Below are 22640 nucleotides of genomic sequence, written 5' to 3'. Positions count from 1 at the left end.
CTATATTGAAACAATGAAAATCCCAGAATGTCCTTAAACGTGCCAGAAAGTCTGAGAACTCTCTTATAAGTGCATGAAAATCCCTGCCTCGTTGCTAGGCATGTCAAATATGTGGAATGAAACCTTTGTCTAAAGACACCATGTTTTTAAAGTGTCACCTCATTAAAAACACACTCCCTAAAATACAATATGGCCCGATTTCACTCCTAAACAAAAAACTGAATGCAAATATAATGCATTATTTTAGAATTTAAAAAGTGTCTGAATTGTGAAATGGAGCCTGTGGACTCCCATCACACTCAAAAAGTTTGCCAGTTCTTGAACTGTGTACAGAGTCTGGAGACTATGACAGGAGCCCAACATAGGTCCACGGGTTTCATAGTTTGCGATCTCTGTGCAAAGTCTGCAAACTTTGGCACGAGCAGAACATAGGTCCAAGAATTTCAGAGTCCATGAACTCAGTTTAGAGTCCACAAACTTCAAGATGAGTTAATAAACATCAGGATCGACACTCATTTTTAGTTCGCTAACTCGGAGTTTAGATCGTTAACTTTGGGCCAGATGTAGGACCCTTACAATTTGCGAGTCGCAAATTGCGGTGTTTTGCGACTCGCAAATTTGTGCCTCGCAAAATGTAATTTAGAACAGTGTCTCAGACACTGTTTGTGATTCATAATGGGGTCGCAAATTGCCTGCCTCATTACCATTCATGAGGCAGGTGCAATTTGCGACCCCATTGGGAATGACTAGCACTCCCAGAGATGGTGGCATGCTGGGGTCAGCAGACCACCATGTCTGTGACTGCTTTTTAAATAAAGCATTTTTTAAAAAAAAATACATCCCATTTTCCTTAAAGGCAAACAGGATGCGTTTAAAAAAGAAAAATGTTTCATTTTTTAAGAGTAGGCAGTGGTCCGTGGGACCACTGCCTGCTCTTAAAAAATATTTTTGCATACATTCATAAAGGGGGTACCCCTTTCCATTTGCGAGTGGCTTACCACCTACTTGAAGTAGGTGGTAAACGGCGAGTGTTTCTTTGCAGCAATTGCGGTAGCAAAACAATAGTACATTGAAGTGCGACTCGCTATTAGGAAGGGACGACCTTGGCACGCCCCTTCCTAATAGCGAGTCACAAACCCTATTTTCGAGTTGGTATAGGTTACCGACTGGCCAAATAGGGTTTGTACATGGGGCAGACCAATTTTGAAGTCGCAAACTGGCATTTTCCCGTTTGTGACCGCAAAAAAGGTCGTACATCTGGCCCTTCGTGTATTTGATACAATTTTATCTTAAATTTTAAAACTCTGCGGCCCCATCACCACCCAGGCCTAGGGGTTAGACTGTCCCACCCTGTACAATTATGTGGCCATTCAATTTTTTTAGGATACAGGAACTATGCCTGTGTACTGTAATGACAGCTGCATCATAAATTCCTCTGTTGTGGCAAGCAATGTATACTGTTGGGTCCGGCTGATTCTGAGTTTGCGGAGCCAAAAGGATGATGGAAGAAAAAACTACCTCATCCAATATATATATTTTTTTAATCTGTGGACAGTATTCAAATCGTTGTTCGAGGACCGTCCAGAGACTAACAGGTCCAGAAACCTCTGTGATTTACCCTGTGAAGCCTACCCAACATATTGTTTAAAGCTAATTTCTTAAAAATTGATGAATGTGTTTATTCAAAACCAAGCAAACGCACCCCTTTGATGAAACATATAGTTTCATGCTACGTGTGGAGTAATTCTATTCAGTGTTTTTTTAGGTCGAGCCTCTGCGAGGCATGCTGTGTTCCGTGTATGGGCTTTAATTCTGCCCCTCGCTGGTGATTCATTCAAATGTGTGTTGTTCGTAAAAGCTTGCTTTTGTTAGGTTTTTGGCCTTTATTTATCCCACATTTTCAGGTCTCACTCCTCCCCTGGAGTACTGGCCTATTACATGTATCCTTTCCTTTAAGGCGTATTACCTTTGTGCGTGAGCACTATTTTATTTGTGTGCAGGCTGCAGCTTTTTGTAAAGAATGTTTCTTTTTGGTCTCTTTAGTTACATAACTCTATGCGCGATGTGCTCGATGTATTGTATGCTAATGCCACTGTTTTGACTAACATACAGCCTAGCATACACTTTTTGTATATAAAATCCTTTTTCTTCGTTTTATTTAAAACAACTTTCATGCATTAATTTAAAGCCTTTTAGCCGATGACAAACATTATTTGTTAACATGCCCTTTTTGTACATAAAATCCTATTTTCCGTTCTATTTAAAACAACTTTAATGCGCTAATTGAAAGCATATTACCCCATAACAAACATTAAATGTTTACTCTTCACATTTTGTAAATGTGGCCACTGTTTGGGTCTTGTGTAAGTTTGTTGCAGAATCCATTTTTGTTCTCGTAATGTTCCTTTACTTTTTATTTTATTTTTACGTATATGTAATACCCTTATTCCAGATGCAACCTTTTACTTAGTTTAATTAAGAGCGGGTGAATTTATATTTTTTGCTTTCTGTTTGTGCACTCTTATTTATGTGCAGGCTTGACTAATTTTGCACAGGACTCAGAATGAGCTCCATTCTATATTCCTTCTGTATAATTATGCCACAAAACACTGGCATTTGTGCCTATTGGGGTAGGAAATGGTCCCCAACATGGACCGGGACATACTAAGTCCTCTATAAAATGCTGCTAGCTGCTTCTCTGGTCCCAGTGGTAATTCCTCATTCTTAGTCCTCTAGGCAGTGCTACTAGCTGCTTCTCTGGTCCCGTCAGTAACTCCCCCATTCTACATCCTCTAAGCAGTTCTGCAGCTGTGTCTCTGGTCACAGTGGTAATTCCTCATTCTTAGTTCTCTAGTCAGTGCTGCTAGTTGCTTCTCTGGTCCAGTCCGTAATTCCTCATTCTGAGACCACTAGACAGTGCTGCTGCTGCTTCTCTGGTTCCATTGGTAATTCCCACATTTTAAGACCTCTAGTTAGTGCTGCTAGCTACTTCTCTGGTCCAGTCGATAATTCCCCATTCTAAGTCCTATAAACAGTGCTGCTACCTGCTCCTCTGGTCTCATTGGTAATTCCTCATTCTAAGTCCCCTAGACAGTGCTGCAGCGGATTCTCTAATCCCAGTGAAAATTCCTCATTCTACTTCCTCTATTAAAAAACAATATCATTTAAAACGCCAATAGCTCTAACTTTCACAAATGTAAGACCGATTGCATTGCAAATGCTTTTTTTCTATAATGGTGAGCAAATTTTCCCATGGGAGTTAAATAGGGAATGCTCTTTCACCTCGCCTTCATTCCACCCCCGCCCCAAAAATGGAAAGATCTTCACAAAACGTGACTTGCCAAAACTCACATCTTTTTTGGGAAAGTTTGGGGCAGATTTGAGAAACAGCATCAAGGATATAGGAAACATAAACATCTCTGTGTCAATGGAAACTTAACTTAAACTGTAGCTATGAGCCACTATCCACAACACAGAAATTATTGTATACACAGGTAGTCGAATTACTGTCCAATGAACATTTAGTAAATAAGAAATACATTCCAAAAGGTCATGACATTCATGTCCATCTCCAGTGTCAATCTATCGGCTGTTTTTTGTGCTTGAGCTTCTAAAAGGTTTTTAATTGAATTTTGAATTATATTTCTAATTTGCAACGCCAGGGCATTGCATTTTTATTATTTGAGCACTATGCGCAATACTTTCTAATATAAAACTATTGTCGATGCATCTAGTTTGGGGAATTATTAGTCAAGGTCTTTCATTTGGAGAAGTGTTGCTCAATGATTAGCGCGGCAGACCCTGATGCAGAGGTCTAGCCCGGGACCAGGGTTCAATTCCCCGCCTCGGCGGGTCTTGGGCTCAAAAAATTTCACGGACCTGATAATTCTCGCCTCGGTGCCTATTCCAATCATGGAGTCCCACTCTGCAACTCTGGGCAATAGCTTGCTTATTTTCCACAACGCCCCCCACAACGCTAAGGATGCCTGGCCTCCACCTTGGGGGTGCCCAGGAGTGGACGCCTCACAGGGAAAGCCAGGATGGGTTCCACAGCGGTATTCGTACAAACGCCTTGAGACCCTTGCGGGTGAGTAGTGCGCTATACAAGTATCAAATTTACATTTACATTTTTACATTTACATTTAAAGCCAAAAGATACTTTAAATGCGAAATGAGATTGAGCCAGAACTACATAATCACTTTTGTTGGCGTTGGAACAGAGAGAGAGAGAAACATAGAGAAAGAGAGAGAGAGACTTTGTAGAAAGAGAGAGTGTGAGAGAGACTTTATAGAAAGTTTGTAGAGCAATAAGGAATCAACAGCATTAAAAAAGTGAATAATCAGAGTACAAATAAATAACGGAAGTCAATCATGGCTGCAGTTTATACAGGTTTTTAAGCACATCCTGAGCTTTGCTTCATATTTAAACAAAACTCGCCATGTCAAGGGATCTAGGCCGACTGGGACAGATAGGATTTAAATGTGTTTAAAAATCTGTCAGTACAAGACCAGTTAGGTTAATAAATTATCAAAGCTGTTGCCCCACTAATGCAACTGTGTTTGCAAATTGCATATCGGTTTTAAGCCTCAACAATTTACGATATTCATTGAGCACTGCATGCACCTAGAATTTAACAATTTTAAAGACTTCATCAATTGGGATTGGGTTTGAATATAAAAAGTAGCAACTTAAAAAATAGTAGAGGATGTAAATGTTACAATAGTTTAATGGAAATACGTTCAGCATCTCAGGATATGATCTATCACGCATTTTTAGTTTATAAGTGGTTTATTTCGTGGACAATGTGTTAAATACACGATTAACAACTACACAATTAACACAGCTATAATTCATATCGAACACATAGAATGAAACAAACGTACTGTGGGTTACTTAACCTTAACGGCATTGCTTTTATAAAAGTAATAAACAATTGTAACAATGGTATCTTCAGAGAGCAAAATGTGTCTTAAGCCTACATTTTGCATAGTGTAGGCCATTGTTAACTCTTTTAATGATGTTCTCCTCCTAGCCTAATCGCACAAGTTATACAAACTGAAATCTTTCATTCTTACCACAAACATTAGTATTAGAAATGTGTTCACCAGCACCAATGTTATGTTATGTGTATTTGTAATGTGCAGTATCACCTGTGAGGATATCCTGGTGCTGAGCAGGTGTTTGTGCCTAGTCCTGCTTATGGCTGGTTGATTAATTGAAAAGCTGGGTGTAGGTTGTGCCTCCTGATCTGGTTCTGTGTATGTGTAGGATGTGTGTGAGTAGGACTCCTGCAGAGCCAAAGTGTCTGGGTGGTTGGTGGAAGGAGATGTGACTGTACAGGTAGGTGGGGCTTGAGTTGTGTAGTACCTTGAACGTGTGCATCAAGAGTTTGAATCAAGCATGTTTGTGTATCAGGAGCCAGTGTAGCTTCCTGAGATGTGGTGTGATGTGAGCTCTTTGAGGAAGATTGAGGATGAGTTCTGGATGTTTTGCAATGTTTTAGTGAGTTGCTTGGTGATCCCAGTGTAGAGGGTGCTCTCGTAGTCCAACTTGCTGTTGACTAGGGTGTGACAGTTTTTATTGTGTTGCTTGGGGACAATTGAAGATCTTCCTCAGCATTGTCAGCATATAGGAGAAAGATGAAGTGACGGTGTTGACTTTTGCAGACATGTCCAGTTTGTTGTTGATGATTCCAAGGTTAATGGTGTGGGTCCTAGCAGTGTTTCCAAGTTCAACTGCCCACCAGATGGAATCACATATTGAGATGCTCTTGCTAAAGATCATTACTTCTTTCTTGTCTGTGTTGAGCTTGAGACAGTAGGCTTTGGTGATGCAGGTGGTGAACTTGCGTTTGGAGTCTTGTCCTAGAATGAGAGTATGAGCTGCCTGTCATCTGCGTAAGAGCAGATTTTGACATCATGTGTGCGGATGACATTAGCCAGAGGGATCTTGTATGCCCTGAAGAGGGTGTTGTTGAGTGATTAACCTATCGGCACTCCGCAGACGAGTTTGCAGACTTCAGAGGAGTATGGTGCAAGGCTGACAGCTTGGGTTCTAACCATTAATAAGGAGCAGATCCAGTGGAGAGCGGGTCCTTGGATGCCAATTTTGTGCAGCGCAGAATGAGGATGGGGCGTGAGACTGTGTCAAATGCAGCAGAGAGGACTAGACGAAATACTGGTGTCTCCTCTACCAAAAATCATGCAGATGTGGTCTGTTACAGGGCTGAATGCTATTCTGTACTGGGTTGGCCTGAATCTGGACTCTGTGGCATTGAGGAGCTGGTGGTTGCTGAGTTGGTTGTTGATGAATTGGTTAATTAATTTCTCTAAGATCTTTGCTGGGTATGGTAGGAAGAATATGGGTCTGTAGTAGTAAATCATGCCTGGGTCTGTGGCTGTGCAGTAGCATGACAGAGGCATGTTTCCAGGTGTCCAAGAATGTGGCTGAGTTGATGGAGGCATTGAAGAGGGGTGTTAGTGCTTCGCTGACTGGTAGAAGTCCTTTGTAGAAGGTGTGGTGGGGGCAAAGCTCAGTTAGAGTCCCTAAGTGGATGGCCTTCATAGGAGAAGTGATTTCAACAGTGATGACGGCAGGCCATGAGGTCATGTTTCATTTATCAGCCATGATGGAAAATTGAGGTGTGACAGTGAGTGGGTCCAGTTAAGTTTCGAAGTTGGTGTAAATGGAAATGATTTTGTTACAGAAGAATACTGAGTGAAATCTTTGAAGATTAGCAAGATTTCCCTACTGCTGTTAGTGCTGGCATCTGTGTGATCTGCAAGAGCTGTGAGCTTGGTGGTCCATATGTGCTGGTGGTAGCATCTTAGGACTGATTCGAAGATGCCTTTATCTGTGGGGTCATGACCTGCTCTACGTTTGCCCTCCAGTCGCTTGCTGTGATGTTTTGTCAGCCTGAGCTCCTCTGTGTACCAGCTGGCCTGCCATTGGGTTGTGCTTGAGAGAAGCCAGGGTGTCGCCGCACGCGGTGATCTAACTGTTAACGGTTTTTGATGACTTTCAGCTAGTCGCTAGTGTGCTCAGGACAGTTCTCAGAGAGGGCAGAAGCCCATTATTCTTCTGACATGCTTTTCCACCTGCAGCGGGAGGTTCCAGTGGTGATAGGTCTGTGATGTTGCAGGAGGGATATGCTAAAACTGACGAGAATGTAGTCTATCCAAGTCATAATTGCTGGCTTGTCCACTATGATGTTGCTGATTGAGGAGAAAATCTAGTCCAATAGGTGACTGGCAGTGTGTGTGTTCGGTAACATTCTGTGTGAGACCAAGGTTTCCGAGGTTTTCTAGAAGGGCCGCAGAGTTTTGGTCGGTGCAGTCTTCTAGGTGAAAGTTAAGGTCTCCAGAGAAGGTGCTGGTGAGGGGTGCGATGAAGTCCATCAGGTCACTGGTGAAATTTGTGCAGGACCTGGTGATCTCTATATCAAGGTTCAGCCCAGGAGGAAGTTAGGTGTGATGCATATCGACAGGAGCATCCAAATGCTTTTCAGGGCGCGACCTTTCACTAGAAGACACTATAACCCTCCAAGAATACCATGCACCGGGCAACTTTGACTATTCTCCAGTTGGGTTGCTCAATACAAATGTGTAATTGTTGGGACCCCTTAGTGTTACATCTGTAAACATATGTACTGACACAGGTCTGGGACAGTCTGTCTTAAAGATGAAGCTGTTAGTCTTCTGTTGAACTCTCCATCAACCTGACTCGGAAAGACATGATCAGGCAGGCTTTGCAACCTAGGTCCGCAGTTACTGATTGACAAGTCACAGGTGGGGTGGCACCTAGCCGGCAGACAAACGCATGAACAGGAAACTCAGGTCCATCCCCCAGATAAGCACAGTGACACTGAAAGGGTCCAGGAAAATCGGCCCATATAAAGCACACATAGCCGGGGGGTGCACATTCCGAAAACACCATAAAGTTAAATGCCACATGGGGTTAAGATCATGGAGCCAATCAAGACACAACCCACACAGTACACACAGTGATCACGCGCCCCTCATGCCAGACATCTCGAAACACTACCTACTAGCTTACATTGTTTCCACACAAGGTCAAGGCCCACCTGCATTTGTTATCAGGGACATTTTATTTATTACCCCACAGACAAGGTCCACATTCTTTTACAAAACAAGGATTGCAAAATGTTCTTTTACTGCTCCCAAAACTGTATAAAAATCACTCGGATTGATTGTACTTTGAGACAGTCCCCGGACCCATTTCTGTAAGCTGTACTCCCAGCCGCAGTGTTTAACGCCTCTTGTCTTTGTTTTTTCAAGGTACATTTATATTCATGCAACAAAGGGTAACATTGATCCTTGTACCCTGGCAAACTATAAAGTCCTAATAAAAAAGCATAAGATGCCCTTATCTAGTTGAAACGATGGAAAATGCCCAGTTCTGTAACTCTGTTAGGAAAACCTTATTAGCTTATAAAAAGAACCTCACTCTGTTATGTGACATGCTTCATTATTAAGTCCCTCACCTAGAATGATGGTACATCTGGATGGGCTTGATCTTGTTCAGGGATTAGGTATACATACAATTATCTAGGGTTGGACCCAGGTATCTAAATTTGTTATGGGGATTAAATCCTGATTATGATCCTGGCATCGCTGATATGGCCTATATGTTTCGGCCATCAGGATTAGCCCTTATAGGTTAGGTGGCCTTCGTAAGGACTAAATAAAATTGTGAACATAAATGCCAGAGCCCTACTGTCATTCACAATTTGTAGCCTATTTTATGCCCATAAATACATGCATGCTTATATACATTGTAAGGAGACTAACTGGTAATAGAATTCTACTATATGGAGATTAAAAGGCTTCCCTAATAATACCATCTATTTCCCTTTTTGTTGATATAACTCTAAAGTACTTCATGTTTGCAAGAAAGTGCGTTATTATTTGAGGTGGAAGACTACCCATTTAAAGGAATAATCACATCACTTGTCAGGGTGGGCCCTCAAAGTCACTAAATTAACCTGAGCTCAACCACCTGGTAACTATGGCACTTAATAGACAGGATTTAGTTAGGGCAATCAGTATGTAAGCCATTAATGGTTCCATGGTCAAGACGAAGATGAGGGGGCATGGGGGCAGTCCTGTACCATACTCCTTGTCAAAGAGATGTCTGGCATGAAGGCTCCATTCATTTTAAGCTTACTGGATGGCTTTTTGTAGTTGACAAGGATGAGGGCCTTCATTTTTGGGCCCAGGCATACCTTGCCCAAGACCTTTGACAGGTATGCCCAATCTACTCTACCAAACGCCTTCTTGGCATCCAGAGAGAGAAGGGACAATGGTTGGTGGCAACGCCTCGCCACCTCCTTGTGTGCCACCGCCAGCCTCTTGTTATCATATGCTAGCCCATGGTTGATGAAGCCCTATTGCTGAAAAGCAATCAGGGCAGGCCAAAAGGCTGGAGTCAGGACAAAGGAATCGATGTAAAGATTTTGACATTGCAATTCAACAGTGCAATTGGCCTGTAAGATGAGCGGAGTATTGGGGGCTTGATAGGTTTAAGGAGGAGGTTAAGGTGGGACCCCAGCATTGTGTTTGTCACCACTCCGAGGACTAAAAAAGGGGTGAAAACCTTTGTGACGGATTCTACCAGTAGAGGAGCATATGCCTTGTAAAAGGTGGCCGAGAACCCATCAGGACCCGGGCCTTTTAAGATGGGAGGCTGTTAATAGCTGCCCTGATCTCATCTGGTGTGAGGTCTTCCTCTAGCAAGCACAACACAGTTGCCACGTCCGGAGCCTGAAGTCACACAGAAATTCGTTTTGGAGCTACCCGTCTAGGGCCTGGGCCCAAAACAATTTAGAGTAGTGTTGATGAAAAACTGCAAAAATCTCCGCCGTCTCTTGGTGCAGCGGGCCCTCCTCTTCCCTAACCTCCTTGATGTGATTGCATGTTGCTAGCACATGCAAATTATGGGCTAGGAGTCTGTCAGTGTTGTTGCCCATTTCATAATAAATGTTGTTAACATACAGTAGTTTCCTGGCTGCCTCTTTCATCAGTATCTGTTCAAGCTCCCCCCAAAGCCTGCAGAGCTCCCAGATAGACCTGTAGGAACCTCCTATCTAGCTCTGCATCTCAGACTGTAATATCTGAGTTTCAAGTTCTTGCTTACGGAGTTTAGCTGTATGAGAGATGTGCTCCCCTTGGAAAAAAAATTTGGGAACATCCCAAAATGTTGTGGGCGACGCTTCACAATTATCATTAATGGTCAAGTAGTTTTCCATTCCGTCTTTGATACGGTCACACAGGGTCGGGACCTGGAGATCCACCTCATTCACAACCCATGGCCTCGGAAATGGTCTATGCGGGTCGGTGGGTCCCAACAGAGCCACACTGGGCGCGATTGGATAGCACTTTGACATCGATTTTAGAGTCTGCTAGCCTAGGCAACAGAGATTGAGAGACCACGAGGTAGTCTAGGTGTGAGTAGGTTTTGTGAATGTTGGAATTGAATGTATAATCCTGTTCTTGGGGATGATGATGACGCCAAAAATCTACCAATGTGAAGTCCCACAACAGCTGCAGCAGGGCACAGGGGGCTAGGTTCACTGTGTCGAGGGTGGGAGTAATCCACCCAGGGTCCAGAGGGTATTATGGTCGCCTCCCAAGACAAAAATAGCCTACTGTTCCGTGGTACAGTCTTGGAATCCAATCGATGTAAAACTCCTCCCTGCTTTCATTGGGACTACAGACAGAGACAATGGTAGTCAGAATAGTACACAAAGTGTCCTGAATTCCCAACTGTCTCCCCTCCTGGTCCCTGTGTGTGCTGCCCAACCTAAAAGATAGGTCCATACAGAGAAAGATTACTGCACCTCGGGACTTGCGAGCATATGAAGAGTGAAATTGTGTCGGATACCAATAAGAGTGAAAGCGTTTGATGTCTAACTGGAGGAGATGGGTTTCTTGGAGCAATGCTACATCTACCTCCTTCTGCCTAAGCCAATGCAGCAAGACCCAAAACTCAATAGGGGAGTTTAAGCCTTGGAGAGTAAGTGATACTATGTGTAGGGTGGTCATAGTTGACTGTGTGGGCATCTCCACCTGCTTGTGGGATATGGACATGGGAACAAGCCACACTCAAGTCACCTCTTAGAACGCTTATTGTTTGTGTCAAAAAGGTTATAGACCAACAAAACAACAACTGAAAACAAACTATTAACTGAAAAACAACCACCATTGTGGATTGCCAGGCCTCATTCAAAAACTGGGCCCGGGAAATCATTGTCCAGAACAAATCAAAGGATATAAGTGGAAATACTATCCAGAAAATAAGGGTCAGGCTCTGGTAGTGGACATGAAAGTCCCCCTCCCCCTCAATCAATCTCTTGAAGAGTTAAGCAACCTCCAGCGAGGAGCAATCGGTATGCAATCAAAAGTTCTCACGGGTAACCCAGTCTGGACCAGAATCTTCCCAGGAAGATCAAGGTAGAGTGTCCTCTTCTGAAGTAGGCGGTCTATGGACTTTACCGCCTTAGTGTTGCTGCATACGTGCTTTTTTTTGGGTCAAGCGTGTGGATTGAAAATGCCAGTCCCCCTCCTTGATCCACCGGTGTTAGACCTCCACACCCATGGGGTTGTTCCTCGCCTGGGGTAGGGGGGTCATCATGCCCAGCAGCCTTCTGTATCGTGCGGACTGCAACCTCTTTCTCTTTGAAGGCGAAGTGTAGGTGAAAGGGAATGCCCCAGCGGAACTGAGTTGTACTCTTTTGCAAGTGTTAAGCTATTACTTTGAATTCTCTCCTCTGGGCCTATGTTTGCACTGAAACATTCTGAAAAAAGGCAGATGTTATCTCCCCAGAACAATAGCGGGTTCTTGTTACCTGGATGACTGTAAGATCTTCTCTTTTATGTGGAAGTAGTGGACTCTGGTAAGAGTGTCTGGAGAGAGATTTGCTTGCTGTTGAAAAGCCGTCTTGATGCAATACCCCTGATCCATATATTTTTCCTCCTGGAGCGATTTTTCAGATCGTCAAACTTGCCTTGTAGCATCACTTGGTCTTGTTTCAATTTTTCAATGCCTGCTGAACGATCAATATTGTCCTGAACATGGTCTGACACAGTTGATTCCACTAGGCATGAATCAATTTGGCACACGGAATGGTCAAGGTCAGACAAGACCCTATTGAAGTCTTGCCGGAGGAAAGTGATGTCTTTATGGAATTCCAAAAACAAGAGCCGAATAACTTCTTTGGTTGACCATCTTGGGGATCATGGTCCCTCTCACAGTCAGCAGTGATGCTTGGACAGTCTCCCCCTGGGAGCGTGGGGGGTTGGGCCTCTGCAGCATATCCCTGATCAACGAGGAAGAAGGGTCTTTGCTCTGTTTGTCATTATCTTTGCCAGGTTACCGCCCTACATGGGGCCAGAGCTGCAGCTTGTCAGCAAAGGCCCTGGTAGGTGTCTTTTCAGGGTTCAAGGCTTACTGTCCTCCTCTGAGCTCCGGTCCACAGCTAGCCCAATGATCATACATACTTGGTCATCGCGACTTGGCCCCATTCACTGCATCATATACAGTATTTGTTACCTTCTGTGTATAGGTGGGGTTCACCAGTGTTAACTGCTGATGATTCTCACAACACCAGTCTGGGGGATCCCCAGCCTCCAGCACCACAGGGCACTTCTGCCCCACTATATGTGCTCTTCTGAGGGGCCCCCGGCAGGGGCCCAGCAGCCACACTCACTCTAAGCAGGGGGTTCTCCCCAGGCAGCCGTCCACCACAGGACAGGCCCTCTGCCAGACCGGGGTCTACCTGCACCTCTGCAGGTCTAGGGGCACACCTGTCTTCCCACACCTTTCCAATAGTTCCTTCAACAATTTGGGCCCGGCTTCACATCTGCTGCTTCAGTACCATCCTCCATCCTCTGCTGCCTTGTAGGCTGAGCCCATTGCCTGACCCAGGCCCACCTGCCCCACACAGCTCTGGGATTATCCTCCCAATCTCTGATGTATTTCTGGGGGCCCCACTATCCAGTCGGCCCAACCGCAGCACCCCAGCTCCAGGTTCCTTCCTGTGGCCTCAATCGGCTCCTGGCGCGGGTTCACTACCAAGCTGGGCCCACCACCGCAGTGCCTGGATCTTCACCCGGTGGTACCTCCCAGTGCGTCCTCCCATCATGGTAGGACCGGGCCCAGAAAGGAGCACCATGCTCCACTTCAGGCTGCTTGGGGAACCCATCACTGTTGCCACCCCCGTGTCTCCAGTTAGCCACTGCCTCCATCAAAGTGCGTGGCTCACAGACTGTGCTGCGATCTCAGCCAAGGCCTTCGATAGAAGATGGACACCATTCCGACTTCAGCCGTGCAGCACTGACACCTTCACCTGGTCTGGGCAGCAGTATTTGGTCTGTCGTGACCTGAACTCTGCCTGTTAGACACAGAGGCCTTGTTTGGATCCGCTCCCACTGGGAGCCACTGCCTAACACCGGGGGAAAGGGGCTCTCAGGCAGAGCACAGGAGAGACACCTCTTCCCTGTTTTTCTCCCCGGTAATGCCCCCAGGCCAATGTGTAAAGCATTTATGCAATACCAAAACAGTGATAACATCAAACAGCAAAACAATAAAAATGCCAACCTCCGCTAGAAAAACAGAGTTAAATTTAATAAACAAATGACGCCAAGATGGCAAAAATCCAGTAAGGTGAATGAACCGGAGATATGAGTTTTTCAAGATTTATGGGAAAATAGAGCCAAAAAGCACAAAGTCCCGATAACAGAATGTAGTCACAGCAGGCCAGGAACTAGGAGCAATTTGAGGCTGACCACGATGGACAGCAGGTCGGGTATATCAATCAGTTTCATCCTGGTCAAAGATTTTAACTTCTGGCTTTGCCTTTTAAGTTTCATTCCACCATATAAGTAGCCTTTTAAAGCCCCACAGAGGCCCACAGCAGGGTCCAGTCCAGATCCAGTTTTCACTCGTCAACTGGGTGCTTCCTGGAAAAGGTATCTTGCAACTTGTTGTCTCCCTATAGCTTACACAGCCCACTGGCCCTTGGAGTTCACTTCTTTTTCCTGGTACAATAGGGGAAGGTCCACTTTTTCACAACTACTTTTAAGTTAAAGACAACAGGTGCAGTCCTCTTCTGATCTTCTCCAGGTCCAGGAAGTGTTCCGAAGCGGGTGTCTGGAGGTGCCCGGAACTAGTGAGTGGGAGTGCCTCCTAGGCTCACCCTTATCAATGGGGTAAATGCCGGCCTACTTTGGTCATTTTCAAAATGGTAAAAGTCTTTGGTCACACTAAACCTGGGCGCTGAGGGGGGTGGGGAAGTGTACTCTGGTAATCCTTACGACCTCCCTCATCTAACACTAAAATCCAGTTGAGGCAGCCCATGTAGACCACAAGTAACAATAGACCCTCAGATACAGGTCTGGTAGGACAAAGCAGAGTCCTTCAGCAACCAGACAGTGGATCCACAAGAATTGTATTGCATTCCCCCCCCTTTCTAGTGTGCACCAAGGGATATATGTAACGCAAGAGACAGAAGTATTGCAGGACAAACTTAGAGCACTTCAGCATCTAGACAGTGGATCTACAAGAATTGTCTTGGCACTCTGTTCACTCCAGTTTCAAGTGTGATCCAAGTGTTTTATATGAACCAAGTAGACTTATCATATAGGATATGACACTCAAAGCAGGGTTTCACACAGTAGTAGAAAAAAGGTGGCACACAGCCCCCACCCTGGGGATTTGGTGGAGTTGAGAGGAGTCATCTCTATCCAATTGGATCAGTCTATTGTTTGCCCCTGGGATGTATTTCACACGGATTCACACCAATTCAAGATTAATTACTGACGGGGGGAAGCTAGAAAGCTGATTCAACTTAGCCTCCAGGAACTTCAGACAGGGATAAGTTAACCTTCTAAAAGTTAATTTCTCTAAAACTACATTAAAAATCAGACATCATCATTGACTTTGATTTTTTAAGAACTATTACAATTAGTTGCTTAATTATTTTTATAGCAGGTACCGATCCCGAAATACATTATTAGCAGTTTAATCTGTACTCTGGTTTTTGACAGATAGGCCTGCTACAGTGAAAATAGCTTTTGGGTACTATTCACTGTAACGACATGTCCTACATTGAAGTATCATACACCCTGCCTTGTGGGCTACAAGACCTAAATATAGGTGACTTACTAATATTTAAAAGGAAGTTTCTGGGTCTTGGCCAAGATGATGGACTGTTAAGATGCGCTTCTACCAGTCACCATAAGAATTAGAGTAGTCAATGCGAGCATAGGTCTTATGTGCCGCAGTGTCAAATGTGTAGTCCCTCCTTTGGGATTAGGAAACATACTACAAGGAAAAAACCACCTGCCTATGCGCTAAGATACATATGGGCCCAGATAGGGTCAAAACGATATAGACAAAACACCCCCGGGTCTGACACTCAGACAAAATCAAAACATGATTACAAAACAAAAATTCATTACAAAATTTCGGTTCATTTTATTATAATAGTTCATATAATTAGTCAGTTTGTATCAAATTTCACATAATAACTAAATAGATGCACAATACAGAACATACATATAGGTCCCACACAATACAGTCAGAAAAATCAATCATACCAACATACATTCACAATTCAACCATAACATACTCATTTGCTCATCAACTACTAGGCATAATCATACATGATAATTAATAAAAGAATCAGGAATAGTCAGCAAACAAGGAAGCTAAAAGATCATAAAGTCTCGTGTTTCCTCCCAGTCGTTGATGGAGGCAGAGTCCAAACAAACACGAGAAAATAAACGCCAACGCGCGTTTCGGTGTTAACCCCAGGAGGGGCTACACCTTCATCAGGGCAATTGATGTGTAGATAGTGTGGGACACACAATTGCACCTTGACTGTATATAAACGTCCATTTAGACCTTTAGATAGAGCATATCGGGCCGCGTTCGGCTCAGAAAACAATTATCCGAGAGACTCGAAAAGAAGCCAACTCCTTAGGAATTCTAGAGGAGGAAGGCTGAACAGGCGACGCAGAAAGGGAAGATTCTCCATACTATTTATTCAGAGGGTGAGCACATTGATTCATCCCTCGGGGATTCAAGAGTTTCAAAGATGATTATGTGCCGCATCAAAGGATGTAGATTCCAGAGATAGATAGAGAACACCACTCCCATTCGCCAATCTCCTTTGGGATTAGCCAACCTCCATAGATCCGCCAGCTCCCAGTCTCGTAGCCATTTATGACCCTCCCTAGAAAATTCCCAAGTCTGGCATTAACGCTGACCTGATTTGTCTATGTCATTATTCATGGCTAAATTGTAGTCACCTCCCACCAATATGGCTTTTTCTGGGGCCTATAGTACCTGGGGCAAATGGGAATTTTTCTTGGTGTTCATTGGGGGCATAGATCATTGCAATAGTACGGTACACTTGGAGGTGCCACTTTTGCTTGGCTATCTTCTCTATTACCTTCCCTTGGAACTTCCGAGAGATAAGAATTGGCACCCTTTCCCGTTTTGCAGGACCTGCTGACCAGTACTGCTGGGTGAACTGTCGGGATTTCAATCTATGCTCATCCCTTAGTAGAAGATTGTTGGAAAGTAGGGTCTGCTTCTTATGGTTACCCCCACTTTTTGCTTCATGTTATACTGTTTTTGACTAGTCTGACTGGGATCCTGCTAATCAGGACTCCAGTCTATCTGCTTTCTCCCTGAACTGTTATTTTATGTACTTAGGTACACTCCAGATTGGATACTGGCGTACCCTTGTCAGTCCCTAGTATATGGTACCCATGTACTCAGGGCATAGGTACCCCAGAAGCCTCCCACGGGCTTAAACCTGTATTATGCCACCCATGAGAGGCCATGAAAAATGGAACCTACAGGCCTGCCATTACCGCCTGTGTATGTTGGTGCATGCACCTCTATCTTAAGTTAAGACATAGTGAAGAACCGGGATTTAAACCCAGCGGCGCAGGGGACACACCCGAAGTCTTCGGGTTCACCTGTCTTAGAGTACAGAGACACGGGATTCTTCTGTTGACTTCAAAGATCAATTTTATTAGCTGCAGCCAGTAACAGAGGTCCTAGAAGTACAACACGGTGTATGTTCTCAGGAGACTGCTCAACATAATAGAGCGGAGCATCGTCTTTTAAGCCAAAAACCACGTTCCTGGCTAGCATCAATTACTCACAAATTTGACCAATCAGAGGATGATATTTACAGAGGCATCACATAACGACAAACCCACTTTCAGTTATCCAACCCATCCCCAATGACAAGGCAAAAATCCAGCATTCTTGTTCGAACAGGCCGGACGGGCCCATCATAAAAGACCTCAACCCAAATCAATAATTAGGCCATAAGGCCATAAAAGGAAGGAGCAGAAAGAGATGAGGAGAAAGATAGAGGGGTGTGTGCGTGTGCCATAGAATCAATAATGTCCTGCTCTTTGATCTCTATCTGGCCAGCTGCTTAACAAGGTACTGGCTCAACAAGTTTAGCTTCGGGCAACAGGGTCAGTTGACTCAGGTCAAACAGGAGTCAACACAAACTCAAACTAAGGTGTACGCGTCCTTAGAGGCTCGCTTGGCCACAGTCATCCTGTAGTCATTAGCCTATGTGAGGGCAACCACAAAATGGCGGTTATGCACAAAATGAAACCCAAGGGTGCAGACTAGATCGTCAAATACACAGTGAATCCATCGGTGTAGCATGACGAAAACGCTTACGCATACCGCACTTGTCAGTCGCGGTTCGCTGATATCAAAATCATCACGATACGACAACCTTCATTGAATGGGTTCAGAATTCACGGAACCACAGACCCTCCTTTTGCCCTTACATAGGTAATAACCTAAACTCACGTCAATCTGAGTCCAGGTCTATATTCATCAGATCATTGAGATGTTGCTGTAGCATCATCCTGGTACTTAGTAACTCTCTCTGGACAGGTCTCCTCGAACACGAGGTAGCAAAAAGGCCACAGATAGCAGGAGCACACTGTATACAAAGACAGAACAGGAAAAGGATAGCTAATACCATCCCAATGACCATCAGAATCTTCCATCCCCAGGTGGATAACAATCCCCAGAACAATCCCATTAACGACCAATCTCCTTCATCCACATGTACGGACTCGGAGAGCTTATGTAGCTTGGAGATGGCTTGGAAAACTGTCGGAGCGTTGTCTGGAATAAAAACACAACAGCTTGATTGGATCAATTTACAGACCCCTCCTCTATCTGCAAGTATGACATCTAACGCAACTCTGTTCTGAAGAGTCATAAGGCGATCCGACTGGAGCTCAGCAGTCAAGTTACTAAGGGCGCCGGCAGTCTCGACTATGGTGGACTCAACTACTCAACTACTCAATTGCCGTATGTTCCTGCTATTAACCATAGGTCCCCAAAACGGCAGAAAACCCTTCGAGAAATCTCCCAATTCTTGTCCTGCGGTATCTTCCTTTCTGAAGACACCTCTAACGACTCTCATCTTGTGGTAATCTGCCGCAACTGTAAATGTAGGGGGTAACAAGAACGAGACAAAACATGTGCCCGAGAAATCAGGGGGCAACCATGTATACGCTCTGTCATGGCAAATGAAGTAGGTACCCTTAGCTGCTAGAAACGGTGAGGAAGTCTCGGATGCAAAAACATTTGTCTCAATGCAAACACTCTTCCCTAACTGAGCTCTAGGATTCTTGCCATTACCTTGCAGACAGTAATGACCTTGATGGGGTACTATCCAAATCGGGGAGGATCTCTTCGCTCGCTGGTTCCCACTCAGACTAGCTCCATATCCAGTAACGTTCCATCCAATATACGCTAGCGTCTCATCTCTCGGGATAGTCTCATAAGAACCTATTCCTCTAATCATGTCGACTATTCCCTTGACCAGAGCACTATTTTTCGGATTATCCTTCACAGAACGTAGGGGGTTAACTTCACGGGCATAAATGAACTTTGTTCTGTATGCCCACACAGAACCATTGTAGCTAAATGGCAGGATCAGGTAAGGAATACCTTTATCGGTATTATGGGGCATAAGGCCACACACCCAACAACTAGTTGTGTTCACTACTAGCTGGTGTTGGTGCAGAAGCTGAACAAAGGAATTATTCGCGAATTCCATTCTCCTAATTGACTCATGTTCGGGCAGAGGGTGAAAAGAATGCGAAGAAACAGTAGGAGGAGGCATGGGTTGTGCAGTGGGCATAAATGTTACTTGAATAGAGAATGTCACATATCCGATTAAAAACATCATTAAACTAAACAGTATAAACAGACATAATATTAAAAAAACGTTTTCTACTCATTATTATACACATTTCGTTCTTGAAGCTCATTCCTTTAGTAGGTCTCTCCATCCCGAAAAACTCCATCCTCTAACCGTGCTGCTCGCGGAGGATGGGTGTTCCGTGCTAAGGAATGTGCCTGTCGGTCCAGGGAACCCCCTTAGGCCAACCAGAACCGTCGACCTAACGTCTTCGGCTTGCACTCCAAGGACTTGGCACCACGACCCTACAGCTGAACCCGGATGGTGGTTCGAAAAACAAAAATCAAAAATAGTTTCTCGGAGGGGAGCTAACCTTAAAAAAAATAGCAAAGAAGGAACTTAATTTGTTATTTGTCCCGCGACTCTTGGTCGCAAATTATAACGCTCTTTGCCAGGCAATGTCTGTTCTCGGAAAAGTAGCTCAGGTTTAACAGTGTTCAAACGGTTCAATGGAGGCACAGCTTCTTGAAGAAGATTATCGCTTTCTGGCTCAGTGTTTGTTCCAATCAAACGGGCATCGCTGAAAGGCAGAAAACGAGGCATGGTCTCAGTCTCAGAATCAGGAAGTCCTTTTTGGACCCACCGGTCGTACGGCAGAGGCAAAGGGGACCTCTTACAATGTACGCCGTGAATCCTGTTCTTTTTACCGTGCACTCGTACCGCAGAACAGGTAGACAATAACACTAGGTACGGTCCTGTCCAGCGGGGCTGCTCGTTCTTGGTTCGCTGAAAATTCTTCACGAGCACCCACGCGCCAGGTTCAATGGTGTGCCCTGGATCTTCAGAAACCTGTGGCAAAGTATCATGAACCTGTTGATGCAGAACACGCAATTTAGCCGTCAATTCGTACAGGTAGTCAAGCAATACAGGGTGTTCTATCTCACTAAATTTTGACGGCCGCGGCACTCCCCAAATATTTGCCGGGCGACCAAACACAACCTCATAAGGACTCAGACCCATTCGTGAATGCACAGTCATTCTTGTGGACAGAAGGGCTAACGGCAAAGCATCAGGCCATTGTAGACCAGAGCTCGCTTGAATTTTGGCCAATTTCAATTTTAACGTGCCATTGTAGCACTCAACTAGACCAGCTGACTGGGGGTGATTGGCAGCGTGAAACTTCTGCCGGATTCCTAACCCATCACACACTCTCTTCATCACTTGACCCACAAATTCGCTCCCATTGTCACTCCAGACCATTCTCGGCAACCCATACCTAGGGAAAAATTCCTTAATAAGGGCTTTAGCTGTGGACAAGGCAGTATTGTCCTTCAAAGGGTAGGCTTCCACCCATCTAGAAAAAGAGCAAACAACCACTAAGACATACTTCAGGTTGTTGCACCTCTCCATGTGGATGAAATCTAGCTGTAAAGCCTCAAACGGATACGTGGGAGGAGCAAAATGACCAGCTGGAGTTGGAGTTCCCTTACCAGGATTGTGCATCAAACAAACCATACAGTTCTTGACCAAATTCTCTGCACACTTAGGAATTCCAGCATTTTGCCATACTGGGGCCAACAACTTACAAATTCCTTTCACGCTGATATGGGCCATTCCATGTGCCATCGTAACCACTGGAAGTACATACGCATCAGGCAACAACCATCGCTGATGCTCTGACAACTCAACCCAACAACCATTCGAGTCCAATTTACCCTTGCTTTCTCTCCATTCATTCAACTCTTTCTCTGTAGCTTCAGCTTGGATGGATTTCACACTCTCAATCGTATCTTCACACATACTTCTATCTGGAACCCATCTCGCCGAACCCGCAACATACATTCGACTCATCACATCTCTCGCAGTCTCTTTCGCGACTTCATCTGCAAACGCATTACCACGACCAACATCATCCGTGACTTTCTTATGCGCACTGCATTTTACGATCGCAACTTGCAACGGCAGAGTAAGAGATTCAAGAAGTTCATTCAGCAATTGACCATGTTGGATCTTGGTCCCATGCGAAGTCAGAAACCCACGTTCTCTCCACAATCGTCCAAAGCTAAGAGCAACACTGAACGCATACTGGCTGTCAGTGTACACAGTCACTCTTTTCCCTTTCGACAACACACACGCTCTTGTCAATGCAATCAACTCTGCCGCTTGTGCTGAATTATGTGGGATACGAGCAGCTTCAACAATCGTATGCAAAGTCGTAACCGCATATGCCGCAGTCGTATCACCATTCGGAAGCTTGAAGCACGAACCATCAACCCATAAAGTACTATCACATTCCGCAAGAGGAGTGTCCCTAAGGTCTAACCTCCCTTTCGTTTCTTCCTCAGTCCTAAGAAAACAATCATGCTGTTCGGTATCATCTGTCTCAGTTGAGATCGGCAACAACGTGGCTGGATTCAACGTGTTGCATCTTTTTATATGTACATGACTTGCTAACAAGGTCAATTCGTATCCTGACAACCGAGCACTAGTTAAGTGCTGTGTCTTGGTACGGTTCAACAAGGTATCCACTGCATGTGGAACCATCACGATCAGTCTATTGTCCATCACCAAACCAGCAGACTGTCGGATTGAAACGGCCGCTGCCGCTGTAGCTTTCAAGCAACTCGGCAACGCTCTAGCAACCGGATCCAAAGTCGACGAAAAATAAGCACGTGGACGTTGCTTATCGCCAAACTGTTGAGTCAAAACTGACAATGCACATCCCTCTCTCTCGTGGACATAAAATGTGAAGGGTTTACTGTAATTGGGAGTACCCAACACAGGAGCCGAACACAGCGCATCACGCAATTCTGAAAAACTCTTCTGACATTCGTCAGTCCAAGGAATAGGATTCGCAGTATCCTTAACAGTAAGAGCTATCAAAGGTTTTGCAAGCAACGAAAAATTAGCAATCCACTGTCTACAGTACGATGTAATACCTAGAAACGCACGCACGCACTTCTCTCTGTGTCGTAGGCACACTCATTTTCGCAATCGCTTGAATTCTTTCTGGGGTCAATCTTCTTTCCTCCTTCGATAAGAGGTGACCTAAGTAGGTAACTTCTTGTCGGCAATACTGCAACTTTGAAAGAGAAACCTTATGATGGAAATCAGACAAGTGACGTAACAACGACAGAGTAGCCTCTCTACAAGTCTCTTCATTGTCAGCAGCAACTAATAGATCATCAACATACTGAATAAGGGCAGCACCTTCAGGTAAAACCAACAAATCAAGTTGCGTCTTCAAGGCTTGACTATAGATCGATGGACTCTCACAATAGCCTTGAGGAGCGCGTTTAAACCGGAAACTTCGGCCTCCTAAAGAGAAGCCAAAAATATCTCTACTCTCCACGGCAATTGGGATGCTGAAGAAAGCATTCTTCAAATCAATCACCGAAAACCATGTGGCTGTAGCCG

Source organism: Triturus cristatus, chromosome 2_1, assembly GCF_964204655.1.
Source record: "Triturus cristatus chromosome 2_1, aTriCri1.1, whole genome shotgun sequence".
NCBI classification, from domain to species: domain Eukaryota; kingdom Metazoa; phylum Chordata; class Amphibia; order Caudata; family Salamandridae; genus Triturus; species Triturus cristatus.
The sequence above is the reverse complement of the archived record's forward strand: the minus strand, read 5'-3'. Positions refer to the sequence as shown.